Source organism: Triticum urartu, unplaced genomic scaffold, assembly GCF_056163025.1.
Source record: "Triticum urartu cultivar PI428250 unplaced genomic scaffold, HENAU_Tu73 scaffold2, whole genome shotgun sequence".
NCBI classification, from domain to species: domain Eukaryota; kingdom Viridiplantae; phylum Streptophyta; class Magnoliopsida; order Poales; family Poaceae; genus Triticum; species Triticum urartu.
Window position 1 is genome coordinate 10,352,200 of NW_028260368.1, and position 15,738 is coordinate 10,367,937.

Below are 15,738 nucleotides of genomic sequence, written 5' to 3' on the forward strand. Positions count from 1 at the left end.
AGAACCTGTAATTATTGAAATTGACTGGGCTTGAAATTGCTTTTCGTTCTCATAGTTACGAAACGGTAAGAAAGATAAAATACGAGCCTGTTTTATAGCAAGAGTAATTAATCGTTGTTGTTTCAAGGTTAATCTATTTATTCGTCTCGATAATATTTTTCCTTGTTCACTAATAAATCTATTAATTAAACTCATGTTTCTATAATCAATTCGATCTCCCGGGCCAATCCGGGGACGCCTACGAAAAGGTTGTTTAGATTTACGAAAAGGTTGCTTGAATTTACGAAAAGTTTGCTTGGATTTACGAAAGGGTTGCTTGGATTTATTAAAAGTTTGCTTGGATTTACTAAAGGGTTGCTTAGATTTAAGAAAAGGTTGTTTAGATGTATACATGATTTATTCCTTATTTAAAATTTGAAAATTTGAAAATTCACTTCTTTATTTTATTAATTTAGGATCCAGAAGAAGTAGTTTTTCTTTGATCCATATCTTATTTGATTCATATTATAGTATATGAATACCCTCTATACATATGAAATAATATCTACCGGAAATCAGATGAGTTGATTTGTATTTTGTATTCTATACTATGTTTTCTTTATATATTAAATATGAAGTTCTTACTCTTTCTGTTGTTTGGAAAGATCAAACACACGATGTTCCTATTTCTTTATTTCGTGATGAGTCGTATGCTTGCGACAATAACGACAAAATTTTTTGAATTCTAATTGTCCGGGTGTATTGTGGCGATTCTTTTGAGTACTATATCTAGAAATCCCCGTCGATTCCTCATTGGCACCTTTTCGAACACAACTGATGCATTCCAAAATAACTCTGATTCTAACATCTTTTCCCTTGGCCATGAACCTCCTTTTCTTTTTGGATTGACTTAACTTAATTCTTCTACTTATTCTTTTATTCTTCTATTTTGAATCCGAAGAAGAAGAATAAAATTCATTAGAATAATTTTTTTTTATTCTTTAATTAAGTAATAAAAAATAGAGAAATAATTAAAGAATACAATCCTTGTCGAATTAGCAAAGATTTTGGTTCGAAATCCTTTCATTTAATTAGCCAGCCCCGCCTTTTCTATGCTCTGATTTCTGAGGCCTTATTTAGCTTGGGTACCCCTTTAAATTGAATTTCTATTTTCAAAAATGGGGTTTACCAAATTTTTAATGACTCTGAGGTTCAACCCAATCCATCTTTTCTTTCTTTTTCCTTCCGATACTAAAAAAAGATTGAAAAGGATCAAATTTTGTCATATCACGAAGAAATCTATCCCTCCCATAGCAATAACTAGAATTAAAAAAAAGGGAATGACAAAGCATCTGGGAATAAACGATTAATTTCTATCAATAAACCTGCTAAAGCACCAAACCATAGAGTACTTAGCACGGGTGCTACAGAGAGATATGTTTTTATATCCCGCATTGAAAATCCTCCTTCCTTGTTGGAATACATATATGATCATAAACTCTTGCCCAAGATTGTTATGCTATATATAAAATGAACCATATCGACGAAATTTTCCTATCCCTAAAAAAGAAAAAGATGACCCCTTCTTCCTATATATTACCAAGGAAAAGTAATCCTTCTTTTATAGGCGAAATTATATTGGATTTTATATGTATATAATTCCTTAATTATATGAGACCAAAAAGAAGAAATGACACGAGGGTTCTATATATAGATAGAGAAAGAAAGAAGAAGAAAATTATGATGTGGAAAAGAAGACAGGAATTGTGTACAATGGCATTGTACAACAATTTAATTTGGAAAAGGGATGTAGCGCAGCTTGGTAGCGCGTTTGTTTTGGGTACAAAATGTCACAGGTTCAAATCCTGTCATCCCTACCTATTACTTCTTTCTTCTTTATAGGCAGTAGCGACGAGATCAATTAAAGTAAAGTGGGTATAACTTGAATTTGTGGAGACTATACGTACGTGAGATACATTAGGAATAGAAAAAGATTTTCTTTTTGAATGAATGAAAGCGCTCTTAGTTCAGTTCGGTAGAACGCGGGTCTCCAAAACCCGATGTCGTAGGTTCAAATCCTACAGAGCGTGATTCCATCTATTTTATGTCGAAGCAGAGTAAAATAACTTAACAAAATTGAATTGTAACTCCAATTTCAATTTGACCTCCTCTCTGGTCTGGAGGAGGTCAATCAAAAAAAAAAAAATGACTCAATCAAAGATCCAACTGATCCCCACGCCTGTATTGCAAATACGCAGTCACGAATAATCCCGCTAAAGTAATAGGAATTAGGCCTAAGACGATTCCAAATAGAAAAACTTCAATCATTTCGATTTGTTCGAGGGGATAAAAAAAGAGGTACGATCTATCCCTAAATAGTACTCTAAATTATCCACGAATCTCAATGACCAAGAAAAGAATTCCTAATTAGTCTGGAAAAGAGTCGTAGAATGCCAGGAATCCCAAAGAAAGATTTTTCTTTTCTGAATTATAATTATTCAGTCAATTCAAATAAGGCGTATCTTGTTCAAGCCAATAAATAGAGCTGGGGTTATAGTTAAAGCAGCCAGTAGAAAACCAAAATAACTAGTTAAAGTAAGCATGAAAGAGTTAAATTCCATTTATTTTTTTTTACTACACTACATATGTTGGTAAAGCATTTACCTAAGTTATGGAAAATTCATAATTCATCAGTTATTTTAGATAATACTAAAAAACAAGATAGAGTAAGATACAGAAGTGTAAAAGAAAGTGGATTCATCAGATGATACATGAGTCCCTAATTCCGAATCAAGAGATTTGTTGTGGAATTTGTCAATTGAGTAAAGTAATAATATTAAGAACTAGATCATCTAACCCCATTGAATGAAAAAAAGAAATTCAATTTTCAGGGAAATTTTTGAATAAGAGATAAATAAACAATTGAATTTGAAAAAAAAAACTTCTTTCTATTTTGGATAATTTCTTTTTCAATAGGACCCTCTTTTTGGAGTGAACGATCGAATATTCCCCTATTCCTTCTTATTTTAACTGATTGTATTCCATATGGAATAAGAGGAGAACAAAAGCATTCCACGACCTGCCAAGGGGCTGTTAAAAAAAAAAAAAAAAGAAAGCTCTTCCTTGAATTTACTTTATTTTTATTCCTTTTTCGAACTCCAACCAAAGTAGATTCGAAGACGAGTCACTTCAATTATCCTTTTAAGTTCTATTCTATCTTCTGTCTTTCCCTATTTCATCTCGTAAAGTTCCGCGCTCGCAGTTTGGTCAAGAAAGTTAGACCTAATCCAACAAACAATACAAGGATGAATTACGAATTATGAAAGGATAGATTTCACATATACTTGTCCTTGTATTGTGTCAGTATGAGAATATCCTTCCTAAATTATTTATCCAAACCTATTGATCATTAACTTAGATTTTCCCAAGATTTTGGCTGCTATTCCGAATTACTCTATTATTCCGAAGCCAATGAAAAGTAAGTAGAACCTACAAAAATGGGGTTTTCTATTGATGCCTTGAATAACATATAGCTTACCTATAGACAAAAAAAAAATAAAAAAGTAATTATGTTTCGGAACCAGGCAAAACCAGATTGCTGTGCCATAGGAAGGATAGCTATACTAATTCGGTATACTCAAAATACACCTTTGGTACAAAATTGACAATCTCACAAGGATGAAATATCAGTAATTTTCTATTTACTGGTCGATCCCATCTTTTACGGAATCAATTCCTTTTTTGAATGTACAAAAATTTTGGGAGTTCAGCATGTCTGGAAGCACGGGAGAACGTTCTTTTGCTGATATTATTACCAGTATTCGATACTGGGTTATTCATAGCATTACTATACCTTCCCTATTCATTGCGGGTTGGTTATTTGTCAGTACGGGTTTAGCTTATGACGTGTTTGGAAGTCCTAGGCCAAACGAGTATTTCACGGAAAGCCGACAAGGAATTCCGTTAATAACCGACCGTTTTGATTCTTTAGAACAACTCGATGAATTTAGTAGATCCTTTTAGGAGGCCCTCAATGACCATAGATCGAACCTATCCTATTTTTACAGTGCGATGGCTGGCTATTCACGGACTAGCTGTACCTACTGTTTTTTTCTTGGGATCAATATCAGCAATGCAGTTCATCCAACGATAAAACAAATTCCAACTATAGAACTATGACACAATCAAACCCGAATGAACAAAATGTTGAATTGAATCGTACCAGTCTATACTGGGGTTTATTACTCATTTTTGTACTTGCTGTTTTATTTTCCAATTACTTCTTCAATTGAGAGAAAGAAAGAGACTAATAAGAATTCTCTTATCCCATTTGGAAGGATACCATCCTTATAACTACCCATGACTGTTTTTGTCTCTAGCATGACCAATTGATAAAATGTGGAGGAAAGTAGGGGAAATGGCCGATACTACTGGAAGAATTCCTCTTTGGCTGATAGGTACTGTAGCTGGTATTGCTGTGATTGGTTTAGTAGGTGTTTTCTTTTATGGTTCATATTCTGGATTGGGTTCATCTCTATAGTAATCGGAGGGACCAGATTGTAAACATGAAAAAGTAGGAGCTTAGCGGGTCCTTACCCCCCTTTATCTGATTAGAGCGGAAAGGACCCGCGGAATTTTTATTTTACTCTTATAACGCGAATTGAATCTATTCGATTCACTCTTATGAAGCAACAAGAAAAAGAGATCACTCGAGGATCCAATATCTTATTCCACGAAGGAAGTATCCTGAAAATCCTTGATTTAGTTTCGAGTAATAAACTAATAAAACCTTAATCAAAACTATTCAACTAGCCTAAAAATAAAAAAACCTTCAATGGAAGAGTTTACTTTTTTTTTGCAAAATTTCTGTAAATTTGAAGTTGAACTTAATTAAACAAGCCAAGCAATTTGCTCACAATCACAAGAAATTTTTCCCCCGCCATATTTTCTTCCCCTCTGTTTGTCCACTACCTCGGCTAAACCTAAGCAAAAGAAAAAGAGGTCCAAGAGACAGACCCGAATAAAGAAGAAATAGTAATCTTTGACGAATTAGGAAGAAAAAGGATTCTTATTTTGATACAAGAAGAATCGGCACAAGAAAAAGGCTTTTTCTTGTGCCGAATAGACGATTAAGAAGACCTGCAATCCCTCCGAAAAAGAAGAAATTTTAATTTGATTGTTCTCGCCTTTGCCTTGGATTCTCTTCTTTTGCATGGGATATAAATAAGGAATTCCAGACATCTCATAAACAAAAAGCAGTCTAAACAAAAAAAGGATTTCCAAAATAGATCATAGATAATTCTAGCAATTGCCAATAAATCGAGGCTTTTTACCAACTTGATGGTAAGAAATCCCGGGACCTAGAAATTCATTTCGTACAATTGAACCTTTTCAAACTGTTTCTTTTTGAGAACCAAAAAAACTTGTGCCAAAATAACGGATGCGAAGAAGAACAAAAGGCCTTGGACACGTAATGGATCCTGAAGCACGATTTCTGCGTCCCCCTGACCAAAACCTCCCACATTAGGATTGCTTGTTAATGGTTGATCAAGCTTGATGGATTCCCCCTCTGAAACAAGAAGTTCTGGTCCGGGAGGTATAATATCAATCACTTGGCGTCCATCTGATGCATCAACTATGGATATTTCATACCCCCCCTTTTCTTTACGTAGTATTTTTCTTACTATACCTGTTGACGTAGCATTATAGACTGTATTGTTACTCTTGCTACCATCAGGATAGATCTGTCCTCTTCCTCGGTTTCCCCCTACATATATGGGATATTTTAAGAAATGAGCATCTTTCTTCGTAGCAGGATCAGGGGAAAGAATGGGAAAGACAATTTCACTATATTTCTTACCGGGAACAGGGCCTATCACAAGAATGTTTTTTTTATCGGGACGATAACTCTGAAAAGCAAGATTTCCTATCTTTTCTTTTAACTCAGGGGAAATACGATCGGGCGGCGCTAATTCGAATCCCTCGGGCAAAATAAGAACAGCACCTACATTCAACCCTCCCTTTTTTCCATTAGCAAGAACTTGTTTCAATTGCATATCATAAGGAATTCGAAGAACTGCTTCAAATACAGTATCGGGAAGCACAGCTTGGGGAACTTCAATATCGACGGGCTTGCTAGCTAAATGGCAATTGGCACATACAATTCGTCCAGTTGCTTCTCGTGGGTTTTCATAACCCTGCTGCGCAAAAATGGGATATGCATTTGAAATAGATGTCCGAGTTATTACGTATATCATGATCGATACAGAAATCGATCGAGTTATCTGTTCCTTTACCCAAGAAAAAGTATTTCTATTTTCCATGTCCAATCGCAGATCCCAGAATTTCTACAATAAATTAGATAGGTAGCTAAGCTAATCTAGTTCCCTATACACGAATCTGTTGTCATTCTACTGCAACAGTTGTACTGCAATGATGAATACCTTAAAGTAGGTATAAATAGAAAGAATTTTGCTAAAATGGAAAAGGGCTTTCTTTCTAAAAAAAGATGCTTGCTAATTTGATTAATATTAATATCGGGAGATCAAATGAATTTATGCTTCACTAATTGAATGATAAATGACTACAAGCGAAGGAGATAGACGATTTAAACAAAAAAAGACCCAAAATTTCAAACATGTATCTAGAATTACTGGAAAACTACAAACAAAAATAGTGAAAATAAGCTCGTTAGGAGCCCATCCAAAATCGTTGTAGACCCAACGAATTACTAGTTCCCAACCACGGGTGGAGTGAAATCCAACAAAAAAATCAGTAACTAAAAGAATAAAAAAAGCTTTTATTGAGTCATTTAAATTATAGAAGAATTCCTGAACCCAAGAATTCAAAATGACAAGTTCCTCTTTACCCAGAAAAAAAGAACCACTTAGAATAGCCAAACAGATTATATTTGTCGAGAAATGCAAAATGGTATGGAGATGATCCTCATTATTTATTTTGACCCATTGTATTATTTCCTTGTGTATTCCTGTAGGAGGTTTTTGTACATGTGTCTTTAGTTTCCCTTTTATCATCTCGTCCAAGAGAGAAAGTTCTTCTAATTCTATGAATCTTTCTAGAATCCTTTTCTCTTGAATATCAGTTAAGAGAGTTTCGGATTGCCTGGTATTCCACCAATTCTTAATCCAAAGTTCCAGACATTTGTTAAATGAGGAAGAGACCCCCCAAGGCAAAAGTACGATAAATACAAGATATAGTAAAGAAGGCAATGCTTTCTTTTTTTTCATTTTTGATCTGTAAATGGAGTTGTTAATGAATATGCTTCATTCGCTGACTCTATTCCATTCCCTGACTCTATATGATGATATTTCTATTTCATGATATTTCTATTTCTTTGAAGCAAAAACTCTATAGGTTTGATACCCTGTATCTATTCTTCTTTTTTGTATATTAGTTATTAGTGGAATTTCAGTGCATTGGGTTCTTTCTTAGATCTAGATGGAATGAAATAGTGAAATAGAATAAAAAAAAAGCCCTTTCGGATGAAAAAGGAAGAATAGTATGCGATATATCTAACTTGGATAAAAAAAAATTAAAAGCAAATTTCTCTTATCCTCGTTTGTTCCTTCCTTTAGATAAATACTTAAAAATCCCCTTACAATAACAAATCCAATTTAGAAGGGACTTCCTCCCTGTGTTGAGAAAACTTTTCTTCTTCCAATTCTTCTTTTCTTCATTCAACTCAGTTCAAAAAAGATACCTCAAAATACTTCAATTGGTACGCGCAAGAAATAGGCCAATTCGGCAGCTTTTTGTTCAATTTCTCGTGGAGTAAAAAATTTATCATCAGTACGAGTCAAGGGAATGATCCCCTGGCCCCGGATTTCCATATAAAGAATACGACGAGGATAAAGACCCTCTTTAACCTGAATTCTAATTGATTGGATATCCCGCATAAGGAATCGAAGGAAGACGCGACGTTTTATTCCAGGGAATCCCCAACGAAAAATGCACACTATTCCCTCTTTTCTATCGAATCGGTCATAACCACTACCTACATTCCACAAAATAGTACACCACAAGTAGGAGCTAATGAATAGGCCTGCGATTCCGTAGAAAGACATCACGACCCCCTGCGGAAAAAAAAGAATTTCTTGAGATGGAAGTATAGATATAATATTCTTACCAAGATAACTGGAAATCCCAACCGATAAGAATCCTAGTGAACCTAGAAAAAGAATACAGGCCCAGAAAAAATTACCCCTTTTTCGAGAACCTTTTAGAAGTTCTACCCATATGTGTTCTGATCGCCAATTCATATTAGATATACTAAATCCAGCAGCGGTCGATTGAAATTGAGAGAATAAGCTAAATAATTTTGACTTTACTTTTTTTGATTCTGAAATCGCCTTCAGCAACTAGTACTCCTGTGAAATAATAGGTTAGATACATTGACTTTCTATTCAAAAAATATTCGTTGATTCAATTAAAATAAATAAAATAAAACTCGCTATACCTGGCTCTGCATATTCATGCATTTATGCTCGTAGCCTATATCCGCATCCATAACCGTTTTTCATTTGTGTGTAGAAAGTGTGTGTAGAAAAAGCCACATCCATACCTTCCATATTATATTACTTACACTAAAAAATACTAGACAATCTTATTTTTTTGCACATAAAGAAATAAAGAAGTCATTGCAATTGCCGGAAATACTAAGCCTACTAAAGGCACGAAAATAGAAGGTAAGTTTAAATCCGTCATGGAATAGGTGTCTCAATTCAAATTTACTATTTCTATCTAGTCGAAAAATATCTTAAGATTCTTATGATATAATTAAGTATATCTATTATAAGGAATATTGACTATTGTATTGTATTTTTTATTTTTAGTTTGAAAAATATTCTGTAAAAAAAATGAAAGGATAATAAGAAAATTCCAAAAAAGGAGAACTAATTAAAAAGATTTTATTTTGATTTTCCCATCCTCATGGCCTTTCTATCTTTCTAACTCTAATTTGAAATTGGATTCAAAAGAAAGCGGTTAGAATTTACTTCCTGCATACATACTTCTCTAGAAGCGCATACAATAATGCGTGGTAAAGGCGGAAAAATAGTATATTCAATCAAAATCAAAGGGCAAATTATCTTACCTACTATAGATCCCCTACTACCCTCTTAGACTTTAAAAGGCGATATACCACCCAAAGAAAGGGTATGAAAATGCCGGGTGGAGTTAGCTTTTCGACGAAGACCTGTCCCGTGCAGCGAAGCCCTGTTAGTAAGACCCCCCGCAATAATGGATTATAGAAGAATATTATTCCAAATACTCCTCTGGACGCATATAGTAGCATTGCGATTCCGAATCTTTTTTATTTATGATATGAACAGAAAAAATTCATTGTATCGTTGGGTCGGAGCGGAGGTTTGGTCCAGAAAAATTAGAAACAAAACGTCTACTCTACCGCATTGAAGTCTATAGCGCTGTATTTCCACGAAAGTATAATTCTTACCATCAGGATACGATCCTTTCTTTTGAACTAAACGTCTCTACGATGGGTCCAGGTTCTATGTCCAATCCCAAATCAAGGATTTCTCGCTCTTGATCGGAGTCATAACTAAAAAAAAACTACCTTTTTATCCTTTTTCTCCAAGGTTATAGAAAACTTCCTTATCTAGTTCTAGCATTTTGAAAAAAAAAAAATGCTTCTTTTTTTACACACAGTTCGAGTCACTTGTTGACTCACGATTACGCCTGTTAAAAGTTTCAAACGTCCTCTTTTTTGAAATTGAAAGAGAGTCCTATAAAAGGTCTAACTTCCAAACTATGTCTTTTTTCATTCATTCTCCTTTAGTTTTTTTCTCTATCTAGAAGTGGAATAGAATAACCCGGTTGAAGGGTAATGATCATACGTCTGTAATGCATTGTATGGCCCAGAATAGGTCCTATTCTTCTACCTTTTCCAGGTAGTCGATGGCTATTCACAGCTACCACCTTAACACCAAAGAAGAGTTCGACCCAATGCTTTATTTCTGTCTTAGTGAATCCCGATTCGACATTAAAAGTATATTGATTCTTTCCCAATAAACGAAGACTTTTTTCTGTAAATACTGCGTATTTGATTCCATTATCATTATCATATGATAATACCTATATTTTATTATTTTATTATTTTATTTGTATTTCTTTATTGTATTATACCTTAATATTATATATTCTAGATATATAGAATAGACGGAAACTCAATTTGTCAAAGTCTCATGATCATATCATGATCTATTTTTATTCGGCTCAATCTTTTTTTTCTAAAAAAGATTGAGCCGAGTTTAATTGCAATCAATTAGAAGAATAAGAAGAATTACTGCATTTCATAACTGATTTTTTTCTCTTTTTATTTCGTTTCTTTTTTATTTATACCTTCTTTATCTTTAGTTTTATCTAGTTAATCAATAGTATCTCGGCTCGAACTCGAATTTGATCGCCTTCCATACTTCACAAGCTGCGGCTAGTTCAGGACTCCATTTGCAAGCTGCTCGGATAATTTCATTACCTTCGCGAGCAAGATCGCGCCCTTCGTTACGAGCTTGTACACAGGCTTCTAAAGCCACTCGATTAGCTGCTGCACCAGGTGCATTTCCCCAAGGATGTCCTAAAGTTCCTCCACCAAATTGTAATACAGAATCGTCCCCAAAGATTTCGGTCAGAGCTGGCATATGCCAAACATGAATACCACCTGAAGCTACCGGTATAACACCTGGCATGGATACCCAGTCCTGAGTGAAAAAGATACCGCGAGCACGATCTTTTTCAATAAAATCATCGCGCAATAAATCAACAAAACCTAAAGTCATTTCGCGTTCCCCTTCTAACTTACCTACTACTGTACCGGAGTGGATATGATCTCCCCCAGACATACGCAATGCTTTAGCTAATACACGGAAATGCATACCATGATTTTTCTGTCTATCAATAACTGCATGCATTGCACGGTGAATGTGAAGAAGTAGGCCATTGTCGCGGCAATAATGAGCCAAAGTAGTATTTGCGGTGAATCCCCCAGTTAAGTAGTCATGCATTACAATAGGAACCCCTAATTCTCTTGCAAATACAGCTCTCTTAATCATTTCTTCACATGTACCCGCAGTCGCATTCAAGTAATGCCCCTTGATTTCACCGGTTTCGGCCTGTGATTTATAAATAGCTTCGGCACAAAAGACAAAACGGTCTCTCCAGCGCATAAATGGTTGTGAGTTTACGTTTTCATCATCTTTGGTAAAATCAAGTCCACCACGTAGACACTCATAACACGCTCTACCATAATTTTTTGCGGATAATCCCAATTTTGGTTTAATAGTACATCCCAATAAAGGACGACCGTACTTGTTCAACTTATCTCTTTCAACTTGGATACCATGAGGCGGGCCTTGGAAAGTTTTTGAATAAGTAGGGGGAATTCGTAGATCCTCCAAACGTAGAGCACGTAGGGCTTTGAAACCAAATACGTTACCTACAATGGAAGTAAACATGTTAGTAACGGAACCCTCTTCAAATAGGTCTAATGGATAAGCTACATAACAGATCCATTGGTTGTCTTCCCCAGCAACAGGCTCGATGTGATAGCATCGTCCTTTGTAACGATCAAGACTGGTAAGTCCATCAGTCCAAACAGTTGTCCATGTACCAGTAGAAGATTCGGCAGCTACTGCAGCCCCTGCTTCTTCGGGCGGAACCCCAGGCTGAGGACTTACTCGGAATGCTGCCAAGATATCAGTATCCTTAGTTTCATACTCTGGGGTGTAGTAAGTCAATTTATAATCTTTAACACCAGCTTGAAATCCAACACCTGCTTTAGTTTCTGTTTGTGGTGACATAAGTCCCTCCCTATAACTCTTGAATTAAGAATTCTCACAATAACAGGGTCTACTCGATGTTAATTAGGCGTAAATGAAACTTTAGCAAAAATCTCGTAAAACAAAAAGGATATTCAATTAATATAATATCAACTCATTAAAGAAAATTGAGGGCATGCTTAGGTTAATGAATATGTTTCATTCATATATAATGCGTACACCCTGTGTATGTTCTATCCTATAGGAATTCCAATATAGGAATTCGATAGGAATTGAGTTGTTGTTATGGTAAGTTAACACGGTTCGTTATTAAACCATGGATTTGATTTACCAAATCCATAATTATTGTATACTCTTTGATAGATATAGCGCAACCCAAATTAATTCCTAATCCTTATTTTACAAGTTCTTAATAGTTCTCTTTTCTTATTTTGAATGCAAATACCTAACTAAATACTAATAAAATTCTTTGTTGACAGCAATCTATGCTTCACAGTAGTATATATTTTGTATATCGAAGTCCTAGATAGGAAAGTAGAGTAGGCACAGATCCTCCACAAAAGGCAAAATGTATATGAAAAAAAAGATTGATTGAACTTTCCAATGGACTCATTCCATGAGTAAACGATTGAATGGGATTCGCTTGGGCAACGAAATCAAGTCCTGGTCCCCTTTTCTCTCTTATTGAATTAACTAATTCATTTCCTTTTTACTTTTGGATTTTTTTTGATTTGATTTGGCATTATTCAACAATAAAAAAAGAAAAATTTCGACAAATTCCTTTTTTTTAATTATGTGATAATTATGAGAACCAATCCTACTACTTCTCCTCCCGGGGTTTCCACAATTGAAGAAAAAAGTACAGGTCGTATCGATCAAATTATTGGACCCGTGCTGGATGTCACTTTTCCCCCAGGCAAGTTACCTTATATTTATAACGCTTTGGTAGTCCAGAGTAGAGACACTGCCGATAAGCAAATTAATGTGACTTGTGAGGTACAACAATTATTAGGAAATAATCGAGTTAGAGCTGTAGCTATGAGTGCTACGGACGGGTTGATGAGAGGAATGGAAGTGATTGACACGGGAGCTCCTCTCAGTGTTCCGGTCGGTGGAGCTACTCTCGGACGAATTTTCAACGTTCTTGGGGAGCCTGTTGACAATTTGGGTCCTGTAGATAGTAGTGCAACGTTCCCTATTCATAGATCTGCGCCTGCCTTTATCGAGTTAGATACGAAATTATCCATCTTTGAAACAGGTATTAAGGTCGTCGATCTTTTAGCTCCTTATCGACGTGGAGGAAAAATAGGACTATTTGGGGGGGCTGGAGTAGGTAAAACAGTACTGATCATGGAATTAATCAATAACATTGCTAAAGCTCATGGGGGCGTATCCGTATTCGGTGGAGTAGGGGAACGGACTCGTGAAGGAAATGATCTTTATATGGAAATGAAGGAATCCGGAGTAATTAATGAAAAAAATATTGAGGAATCAAAGGTAGCTCTAGTCTATGGCCAAATGAATGAACCACCGGGAGCTCGTATGAGAGTTGGTTTAACTGCCCTAACTATGGCGGAATATTTCCGAGATGTTAATAAGCAAGACGTGCTTTTATTTATCGATAATATCTTTCGTTTTGTTCAAGCAGGATCAGAGGTATCCGCTTTATTAGGGAGAATGCCCTCCGCAGTGGGTTATCAACCTACTCTTAGTACAGAAATGGGTTCTTTGCAAGAAAGAATTGCTTCTACTAAAAAGGGATCTATAACTTCGATTCAAGCAGTTTATGTACCTGCAGACGATTTGACCGACCCTGCCCCTGCCACAACATTTGCACATTTGGATGCTACTACCGTACTTTCCAGAGGATTAGCTTCCAAGGGTATTTATCCAGCAGTAGATCCTTTAGATTCAACCTCGACTATGTTACAGCCTCGGATCGTTGGCAACGAACATTATGAAACTGCGCAAAGAGTTAAGGAAACTTTACAACGTTACAAAGAACTTCAGGACATTATCGCAATTCTTGGCTTGGATGAATTATCGGAAGAGGATCGTTTAACTGTAGCAAGAGCAAGAAAAATTGAGCGTTTCTTATCACAACCGTTCTTTGTGGCAGAAGTTTTTACTGGTTCTCCAGGAAAGTATGTTGCTCTTGCGGAAACTATTAGGGGATTTCAACTAATCCTTTCCGGAGAATTAGACGGCCTACCTGAACAGGCTTTTTATTTGGTGGGTAACATCGATGAAGCTAGCACGAAAGCTATAACCTTAGAAGAGGAGAACAAATCGAAGAAATGAAATTAAATCTTTATGTACTGACTCCTAAGCGAATTATTTGGGATTGTGAAGTGAAAGAAATCATTTTATCCACTAATAGTGGCCAAATTGGCGTATTACCAAACCACGCCCCCATTAACACAGCAGTAGATATGGGTCCTTTGAGAATACGCCTCCTCAACGACCAATGGTTAACAGCGATTCTGTGGAGCGGTTTTGCGAGAATAGTTAATAATGAGATCATCATTTTAGGAAATGATGCGGAACTGGGTAGTGATATTGATCCGGAAGAAGCTCAAAAGGCACTTGAAATAGCCGAAGCTAACTTGAGTAAAGCTGAGGGTACGAAAGATTTGGTTGAAGCGAAGCTCGCTCTCAGACGAGCTAGGATACGAATCGAGGCTGTCAATTGGATTCCCCCATCCAATTGAAGACAATCCAGTGGTTTATAGTTGATACAAAGAAAAAGGGAAGAGGGGTAGAAAAAGTTATTAGATAGCGAAGCGAAGTAAGTCCAATGCTATCTAGTAATTTTTCTACCTACTTACCTACTATTGGATTTGAACCAATGACTCCCGCCGTATGAAAGCAATACTCTAACCACTGAGTTAAGTAGGCAATTTATCACCACAAAGGAAGACCCATTACTTCGATCGATTATATATTGAATCCCTTTTCTAAGCAATACCGCTCTGTTATTGGTCTGTTATATACTAAATACTAAACTAAATACTAAACAGATACAGATCAAAGGGGTATCCTCTGGCATTAGAAAATATTCATCTTGACAAGAAATTATCTATATGTTAAGATATCTCTGATAAGGGCTATAGCTCAGTTCGGTAGAGCAACTCGTTTACACGTGCGCCAATGCTTTTCAAAGGAGCTTATTATGCAATGAACATAATCGATCTTATTGCAAAATCAATGTCTTACTTCATAGATTCGAGAGAATAGGAGAACAGTAGCCTGACAAACAGTCGGTTCAGTCCGATTCAGGTGCCAATTCAGGTGCCTAATCAAATAGAACCCTTATGGATTTGCTAGTTGATAAGGTAAATATCCAGCCCACTAAATGCTAGGCGTAATGAGGATAAGGGCCTCCAAAAAACTTCTTTTCGTTCTATATGAACTTTAAGGTGTATGAAGTCTCATAGTTAACTCTTGCAGTGGAACGATAGAGACTCCATTTCACTTAGGTTGATTTAATTTAGACCGGAGGCAGACCTAAGTCAAGGTAATCCTCCTTTGAAACACTTTGGTATTGCTCCTAGATAGATCATAATACAAAAAATCAATCAGAGCACAGGGAGCCATCTCATTATCTTTCCGTAAAGAAAAACTATGGTGGACTAACTGATCTTTAAATCAGTTTATGAAAGAGCCCAATGCAAAAAAATGCATGTTGGGTCTTTGAAACAGTTCAAATCATTTCGATAATAATCCGTTTGATCTGTTTTACCGAGAAGGTCTACGGTTCGAATCCGTATAGCCCTAATATGCCCTTTTTTAGATTTTAGGATCTCTATCCTATGTTTTCTTTAGTTTAGTATAGTTTTCATTTTCTCATTAGTATTTGTTTATAGACTGGATAGGCGCCTGCGACATAGAATAGAGATAAAAGCATTACCAAAGGCTCATTCATCGAAAATCAAAATCATACAGACAG

At 35.8% G+C, this 15,738-nt stretch overlaps 2 non-coding genes across 2 annotated transcripts; both read left to right on the forward strand.

Annotated features, from left to right (window-relative positions):
- The first annotated feature begins 1,782 nt into the window (after positions 1 to 1,782).
- On the forward strand, positions 1,783 to 1,856 carry TRNAP-UGG (transfer RNA proline (anticodon UGG)). Its single transcript has one exon. It is a non-coding gene; the product is annotated as a tRNA-Pro (tRNA).
- A 139-nt stretch (positions 1,857 to 1,995) lies between these two features.
- TRNAW-CCA (transfer RNA tryptophan (anticodon CCA)) lies at positions 1,996 to 2,069 on the forward strand. Its single transcript has one exon. It is a non-coding gene; the product is annotated as a tRNA-Trp (tRNA).
- Positions 2,070 to 15,738: the final 13,669 nt, after the last annotated feature.